This window comes from Euphorbia lathyris, chromosome 8 (assembly GCF_963576675.1).
Source record: "Euphorbia lathyris chromosome 8, ddEupLath1.1, whole genome shotgun sequence".
NCBI classification, from domain to species: Eukaryota; Viridiplantae; Streptophyta; class Magnoliopsida; order Malpighiales; family Euphorbiaceae; genus Euphorbia; species Euphorbia lathyris.
Genome location: NC_088917.1, coordinates 86,507,767 through 86,517,236, shown reverse-complemented (window position 1 = coordinate 86,517,236; position 9,470 = coordinate 86,507,767).

The following is a 9,470-nucleotide window of genomic DNA, read 5'->3' as shown; positions in this document are numbered from 1 at the left end:
ATACGTTATAACATATAATTTAACTTTTTTTTGAAACAACATATATCTTAACTTTTAAAACACGAACTATGAAGTTTAGAACGTACGACATATTTTTTAGAACATACGTTATGTTTTTTAGAACATACGTTATGTTTTTTAGAACACGTGTTATGTTTTTTCGAACATGAGTTATAAATTATATTTTTGGAACAAATGAAAAAACGATCCAAATATCTACTGATTTTTTTAGAACATTATACTTAATTTTTGGAATACAAACTACAAACTTTAGAACATACGTTATGTTTTTTCATGTGTTATGTTTTTTCGAACATGAGTTATAAATTATATTTTTTGAACAAATGAAAAAACAATCCAGATATCTACTGATTTTTTTAGAACATTATACTTAATTTTTGGAACACAAACTACAAACTTTAGAACATACGTTATGTTTTTTAGAACATGTGTTATGCTTTTTCGAACATGAGTTATAAATTATATTTTTGGAACAAATGAAAAAACAATCCAGATTTCTACTGATTTTTTAGAACATTATACTTAATTTTTGGACCACAAACTATAAACTTTAGAACATACGTTATGTTTTTTAGAACATACGTTATGTTATTTAAAATATGAGTTATAAATTATATTATAGAACAAATGCAAAAATGATCCATATATTTACTGTTTTTTTAAACATTATACTTAATTTTTAGAACACAAATTATAAAGTTAAGAACACATGTAACAATATTTAGAACATCGTCCTTAACATTTTAAAACATAAATTACAAAAATATGGAGGAATTAAATAAATAAAAAATTAGAGCATGTTTTTGAATTTTTTCTATTAATAATTCATTATTATGCACATTTCTTTTTTTTCTATTAATAATTCATTATTATGCATATTTAATCAATATTAATAACTGCAGGTGTAAAATATTAAACAATGAAAGCTACAGTGTGGTATATTAATCCGCGCGGCACACATTACATAAGCAAAATAATTAGCTTAGTGGTAACTAACATGGAGACTAAACTAAGGGCCCCAGGTTTGAACCCTCTTGGCAGCAGTGTTTTTTTTGTTATTTTTAGACTCAAAACTACGTAGTTTTAGTGGTTCTCACTTAAGAAAGTGTTCTCATCTAAGAAATGGTTCTCACAAGAGCCCTTCTATATATATATATATATATATATATATATATATATATATATTAATAATAACTTTTAAAAATATAAGAAGATATGGTACTATTTTTAAATATTTTTATATTGCTTATAGATTAGTACGTTAACACTAACCATTGAAAAGTTCGTTAATATCATAATGAAGGGTCATATAATGTGTTTGTAACAATTTATGAGGTTGGAATCAATATTTGCAAGTAATAATTATAATTTTATTATCTTTATTAATAAAGTGACATAAAAAAACATAAGTGGATATAATAATAATTTTCAATATTCGTGTCATTTCCTTCCGTTTTTGGGTTCACATGTCAACCTTAACCCGACACAAAAATTTGCGTGTCAACTCAAAAATGACATGTTACCTACCTACTAAGCTAAACCCAAATATTAAAATTGCGTGTCGATTTCGTATCGTGTGTATTTTTTCCACCTCTAATTTAGGAGGAATAAAACTTTGCAATAATACAGATTGAAGTCACGCATGAAATTTCAACACTAATCTCCTTGTGTCATTTAATATCGGCTTAAGGTGTTATTGAGTCCCTGACCTATTCAAAATTTTATCATTTGGCTCCTGATCTATTATTCGGTTACATTTGGTCACTGAACTATTCCAATTGGTGAAATTTCACCAAATTTAGATGGAGACTTGACAAAACCGTTATCCCCCTCATATGTAATGATATTTTGACATATGAGCTTGACATGTCACATGTCTTGAAGTTTATTTGTCACATAAACTCTCTTATGTCAAAATAATTAATTAGATTAAAAAATAAAAACAAATAAAAATAAATCTCTAAACTAAAATCTATCAAATTTAAGTGTTAAAATATTGTCACGTGCTAATAGAATAACAATTATGTAAAGTCTCAATTTATTGGATGAAATTACACCAACTGAGATAGATCAGGGACCAAATGTGATCAAATAATAGATTATGATAATAAAATTTTAGATATGTTGAGGGTCAAATAGTAGTTTAAGCCTTTAATATCTTGCTCCGACCTTATGACGTCTCTTCTCTTCATAAGAGCATCTCCAACAGCCTCTTAAGTTGGCTCTTAAGTTAAAATTTGAGGAGAGAGAATGAAAATTCATCTCCAACAGCCTCTTATTGGCTCTTCAAATCACTAAGAGCCTCTCCATCCTCTCTATTAATAGAGAGCCTCTCTCCACCTCTTAGTACCTCCTAACTTCGTTTTTTATTAATAATTTATTATTGATGTGTCTCTCTCCTCACACTATTTGTAATGTAACAATAAAGAATAATCTTACTAATAAAATAATAAATAAGGAGTGAATTTAAGTAGCATTGTTGGAGATCATATATCTTAGCCACTCTTAAATCACTACGAGTCAATTGTTTATATTATTTTTAGAGAGCTCACTAAGAGTCTCTTGGAGATGCTCTAACTTGCCTTGCATTGGTCATTTAAATCGCTTCGTCTTGATATCTCCGTTGGTAGAAAAAAGATTATAAAAAGTAATAAAAAGGCTTAATATATCATTTGCCCTCTGAATTTGTTCAAAAAGTTTGATTGACTCTCTGAACTTTCAAAGTGTCCCGATAGCTTTATGAACTTGCATAAAATGTTCAATTAGCTTATGCGGACATCTTAACTGGGATCAATAATAACACGCGAGCAGGGCGGATCTAGGCGTACGCCATGAGGCGTACCAACAACTACACTGGGCGGATCTCAAGTTTACTTCCTGCCGAAGGAATTCACCAACAACCTCTGACGCTCCGTACCTGCACCTCTGTACCTGTTGTCTAGGCGCATCACCTATCTTACCCTTTTATTGTTAACCATATTGTAACCTTAATAGGGGTAGTCCCTGTCCTTTACTGATCAATTGGAGGTTGTATTTAAACCCTCATTTTATAAGGATAAGGGAACTTTTATCAATCAAATATCATTTCTCATTGAGATTAAGGTTTATACCTTTGTTTATCGGGATTCACTCCTTCTAGTCTAGCTAGAGAAGAAGATCTTTGTTGGTTTACGATTAAAACCTCCATTTATCGCTTTCAATCTGTATCAGTTGGTATCAGAGCCAATCGTTTCCTGACCCGAAACTTCTTTTGGCAATGATTTAACCCCGACAACCGCAAGATTCCATGGAAACCAGTGACCGGAGATATGAGGAGCTGAGAGAGCACCTCACGGAACAAATCCAGGCCAGCCTTGAGCGGCAGAAACAAAACGACCAACGGTTCCAGGAGCTAACCGCTTCCCTGGAAAACCTCAGATTGGAGATCCCTGCAGTGGTCAGACCAGCCGCCGGGGAGTCTGACCAGAGGAGGGAAGGAGTCCTTGAACCACGACCCCAAAGGCAACCCACGCCACCTCGACTACCATTGGCAAATGTCCAACTTCCATGAATGGGTCCTAGGGATCCTGAGGTAAGAAGACCCAACTTTGTCCTTGTACATAACGTTGATAGTGATAGTGATGATTTTGAGGATATTGGGGATAATGGTGCCTTTAGAACTGTGAGGAATGGTGGTCCGATTGACGACAGACGTGTGGGTCTTGCTAGGGCAGAACCAGATCTAGGGAACTTTGATAGAGATGATGATGCCTTTAAGCTAAAAATAGACTTACCTTCTTTTGGGGGCGAATTGGATATAGAGGGGTTCTTAGATTGGTTATCGGAAGTTGAACGTTTCTTTGAGTATGCTGGTATTCCTGATGAGAGGAAAGTTAGACTGGTGGCATATCGCCTGAAGGGTGGCGCATCAGTTTGGTGGGATCAGATGAGGGAAGAGAGGAGAAGAGGGGGCAGAGATCCGATTAGATCTTGGCTACGGATGAAGGCGATGCTGAGGGAGCGGTTCTTACCACCGGACTACGAACAGTATATCTACAGCTCCTACAGAGGATGCTCTCAAGGGACCCGGAGTGTCCATGAGTATACTTCTGAGTTCTTAAGGCTTTTGGCGAGAGCCAACCTGTCTGAAACTGAAAGCCAAAAGACCTCTAGGTATCTAGAAGGGTTGAGATACAATATCCAGGATCGTATTGGCACACAGATGGTGGTTAGAGTATAAGATGCTAGGAATTTAGCCCTCAAGGCTGAGTCCCAACTGACCGGGAGATCCAGGAGATCCGCCACTACTGAGTATACGCCTGGAGGAAGAGATAACGTGAAGTCTTACGACAAAGGCAAGCAGGTGGCGAGTGCCAGTGGGGCCAAAGTTAACAGTGTGGGAAGGGGATCCGTTGGAGATACTAGACCATACAAAGAAGCACCTATACCACCCAAGAGCAACAATCTGTATGCAAGGCCAGCACCTTTCAAATGTTTTCGGTGCAATGAGCCAGGACATAGATCCAACGAGTGTCCTAGAAGGAAGAGCGCCAACATGGTGGAGAGGTATGAAGATGACTATGACGAAGAGGATGAAGTATTTTGTGAACCCTTGGGAGAAGATGATGAGGTGGCGGGTGAAGAGAGGTACGCCATTCATGTGGTACGACGTTTGTTAGTCTCCAGCCGGATAGAGGGCGATCAGAGGCACCGACTATTCAGGACCCACTGTCTTGTGAAGGGCGGGCGATGTAATGTGATAATAGATAGTGGGAGCCAAGAGAACATTGTGAGTAGCAGCGCCGTTCAGAAGTTCGGGTTGTTGGTAGAGGCGCACCCTGATCCCTACAGGGTGGGATGGATCAAGAACGTGGGCGAATTGAGGGTGACCCAGAGATGCAAGGTACCGATTGAGATTGGTAACTATCATGATGAAGTCTGTTGTGATGTGGTCGACATGGATGTATGCCACCTATTGTTGGACCGACCCTGGCAGTTTGATAACAACGCCACCCACGCCGGAAGAGAGAACACTTACAGATTTGTGAAGAATGGGGTGAAGTTTGTCCTTACACCAATGGTGAGAGAGCCAAAGGCCGACGAGAAGTCTACCTTGGTAGTCTGTCCTACACACAAATCGTTCATCAGCGAATGTGAGGAGAGCCAGATGGTGTATGTGGTGATGGTTAAGGCGAATCACGAGGCCGCCCGAAGGGGCGAAAGAGAGATGCCGAATGAAGTGACCCGCCTACTTGGCGAGTATCAAGATCTGTTCCCCGATGAACTGCCGAGTGGGTTACCACCTTTGAGATATATCCAACATCATATCGATCTGGTGCCTGGGGCTAGTTTGCCAAGCCTCCCACATTATCGAATGAGCCCAAAGGAGAATGATGTCATGAGACAAAAAGTGGAGGAACTCATCGAGATGGGATACGTTAGGGAGAGTATGAGTCCTTGCGCTGTTCCAGCTTTACTTACACCGAAGAAGGATGGGTCTTAGCGGATGTGTGTTGACAGTAGGGCTATTAACAAGATCACCATCAAGTATAAGTTCCCGATTCCAAGGTTGGATGACATGTTGGACCAACTTGGCGGATCTCGAGTCTTTTCCAAGATTGATCTCAGGAGTGGGTATCATCAGATACGAATCCGATCTGGGGATGAGTGGAAGACTGCCTTCAAGACAAGAGATGGATTGTATGAATGGTTAGTTATGCCCTTTGGGATGACCAACGCCCCTAGTACTTTTATGAGACTGATGAATCAGGTGCTCCGCCCAGTGATTGGGAAGTTCGTAGTTGTGTATTTTGATGACATTTTGATCCACAGTCAGACCTTAGCGGAACATGAAGAGCACTTGCAGACAGTGTTTGACCTGTTAAGGAAACACCAACTATACGCCAACACCAAGAAGTGTGACTTTGTCATGGAGAGCTTAGTTTTCGTTGGATTCGTGGTCAGCGGGAGTGGAATCCAAGTTGATGGGGAGAAAGTAAGAGCCATCCGAGAATGGCCTACTCTGAGGAACGTGGGGGATATCAGGAGTTTTCATGGGCTAACAACGTTTTACTGCCAATTCATTAAGAACTTCAGTTCCATAGTGGCCCCGTTGACGGAATGTTTGAAGAAGGGAGAGGGGTTTGATTGGGCGGACGCCCAAGAAGAGAGCTTCGCCTTGATCAAGGAAAAGCTGAGTACAACGCCAGTGCTGGCGTATCCGGATTTTGACAAACTGTTTGAAGTTGAGTGTGATGTCAGTGGAATTGGGATTGGTGGTGTCTTGATGCAAGAAAAGAGGCCCATTGCATACTTCAATGAGAAGCTCTGTGAGGCACGACAAAGGTGGGCAACGTATGATCAAGAGTTTTATGCTGTAGTGAGGGCGTTAAAAGTATGGGAACATTACTTGGTGGGAAAAGAGTTCATCCTCTACACTGACCATCAAGCTCTCAAATACCTGGGAAGTCAGAAGCAACTTCGAAGCGCCATGCACGCCCGGTGGTCTGCCTTCATAGATAAGTTCCCCTATAAGCTTATCCATAAGGCGGGAAAACAGAACATAGTGGCGGACGCCTTGAGTCGGAGGGTTGCACTAATAAAAACAGTCAACCTGGAGACCGATTGTTTCGAACACATCAGAGGAGAGTACCTGGCGGATCCTGACTTTGGAAGTATATGGGAGAAGTGCCAGCGCCAACCTGGGGATGGGGCGTATCACTTGATGGATGAGTATCTAATGAGGGGCAACCAACTTTGTTTACCCTGCACTTCTATCCGCGAGAAGGTGGTCCGAGATCTACATGGCGGATCCCTGGGGGGACATTTTGGGCGAGACAAGACATATGCAGCAGTGAGTTCCCATTATTTCTGGCCCAAAATGAGAAGAGATGTGGCGTACCTGGTAGAACGATGCTATATCTGCCAGACCGCCAAGGGACACGCTACAAATGCTGGCTTACAGCTACCCTTGCCTGTACCAGAAACCATATAGGAGGATCTGTCCATGGATTTTGTCCTAGGGTTACCCAGAACTCAGAGAGGCATGGATTCCATCTTTGTGGTTGTTGACCGGTTTTCGAAAATGGCACACTTCATACCATGCCGTAAGACTAACGACGCCTCAGCGACTGCCAAGCTATTCTTCAAAGAGGTTGTCAGACTACATGGTGTACCAAAGAGCATTGTCTCAGACCGTGACACAAAGTTCCTGAGTCACTTCTGGCGGACCTTGTGGGCTCTTTTTGATACTTCTCTGAAGTTTAGTACCACCGCCCACCCTCAAACAGACGGACAGACAGAAGTGGTCAATCGGACTCTGGGAAACTTACTGCGCAGCAAATGTAAGGATAAGCCCAGGATGTGGGACGTGGTTTTAGCACAAGCTGAGTTCGCCTACAATGGATCTGTACACTCGGGAACTGGGAAGTCACCCTTTGAGGTGGTATACACTAAGACCCCGAATCACGTCCTTGATATAGCCCATCTTCCCAAAGGAAACGTGACTGCAAACCAGCTAGCCAAAGACTATGTCCAGATGCACCAGGAGGTGAAGGAGACTCTTGAGGAGAGAAACCAGAAACTAAAAGCTAAGGCGGATGAGCACCGCATGGACCTACAGTTCGAAGTGGGAGATGAGGTTATGGTACACTTGGGAAAAGAGAGACTCGCCAACGCCACAAGCAGCAAGCTTCGACCGAGAAAGTACGGGCCATATAAGATCACCAAGAAGGTCAATGCCAATGCCTATCACATAGCTTTGCCAAATTGGCTTGGTAAAGTCTCACCGGCGTTCAATGTTCGTGACCTTAGCCCGTGAAAGTCAGGTGGCCCTTTGAAAAACAAAACAGACAAGCCAGTGCCGAATTCTTTTAAAGAAGGAGAGAATGATGCGGACATCCTAACTGGGATCAATAATAACACGCGCCTTGGCGGATCTCCTCTCGGCGTTTCCACAGAGGTTGTATCTAAGAGGGCGGATCCCCTGGACACGCGAGCGGGGCGGATCTAGGCGTACGCCATGAGGTGTACCAACAACTACACTGGGCGGATCTCAAGTTTACTTCCTGCCGAAGGAATTCACCAACAACCTCTGACGCTCCGTACCTGCACCTCTGTACCTGTTGTCTAGGCGCATCACCTATCTTACCCTTTTATTGTTAACCATATTGTAACCCTAATAGGGGTAGTCTCTGTCCTTTACTGATCAATTAGAGGTTGTATTTAAACCCTCATTTTGTAAGGATAAGGGAACTTTTATCAATCAAATATCATTTCTCATTGAGATTAAGGTTTATACCTTTGTTTATCGGGATTCACTCCTTCTAGTCTAGCTAGAGAAGAAGATCTTTGTTGGTTTACGATTAAAACCTCCATTTATCGCTTTCAATCTGTATCATTAGCCCCCTGAGCTTGCAAAAAATGTAATCAATTGATCACTTGGTTGCAAAAAAGTAAGTTAAATGCGGAAGATATATTGCACGAGTCTTACAAAAATAAAACGACCAAAATCGGGGTATATGGTTCTAATATTAGAGAAGATAAGTTTTATAGTTGAATAAGTAATAACTTCATTTTTAATCTATTTTTGAATTATGTAATAACATTTTAAGATGCGTGGAATATATCTTCCGCATTTAACATACATTTTTGCGACCGAGTGATCAATTGATTAATTTTATGCAAGTTCAAGGGGATAACTGGACATTTTATGCAAGTTCAGGGAGCTATCGGTAGGGCTGTAATCGAGCCGAGCCGAGCTTTGGCCTGTTCAAGCTCGGCTCACTATAAAATTAACGAGCTCGAGCCCGAGCCGAGCTTGCTATAAAATTAACGAGCCGAGCCCGAGCCGAGCTTTGGCTTGCTCAACGAGCTTGAGCCGAGCTTCGAGCTTGTTTCGAACCCAAAATCCTCTTTTGGACTTGGTTCATTAAGAAAATTATCTAACCATGAATTGTTTGTGAGTAAATTGTTAATTATATTTGTGAAGTTTGCTCGCAAATAACTCTTTAATTGTGTACATAAACAAGCTCACAAGGAAAGTTCGTGAATAAATAAACAAGATGCTTACAAATAGTTCGTCTATTACTCATTTATTATGTTTGTGAACGAACTCATTTAATAGCAAATGAAATAATATTAAGTTTAGATATTTGTGAACTAACACAAAACAATATAGTTTTCTACAAAACTAAAATTTGTTCATAAATGTTCTAATCGAGCCTGCTCGCGAGCTTTCGAGCCAAGCTTTGGTCTGCTCAAGCTTGGCTCGTTTACGAACCGAGCTAGTAAATCGTGTTCACGAACGGCTCGTTTACAAATCGAGCCGAGTCGAGCCGAGCTTTTGTCGAGCCGATCACTGAGCTGCTCATGAGCGGCTCTGTTCATTTACAACCCTAGCTATGAGGACACTTTGAAAGTTCAGGAGGTCAATCAAACTTTTTGACAAGTTCAGAGGGCAAATGATGTAT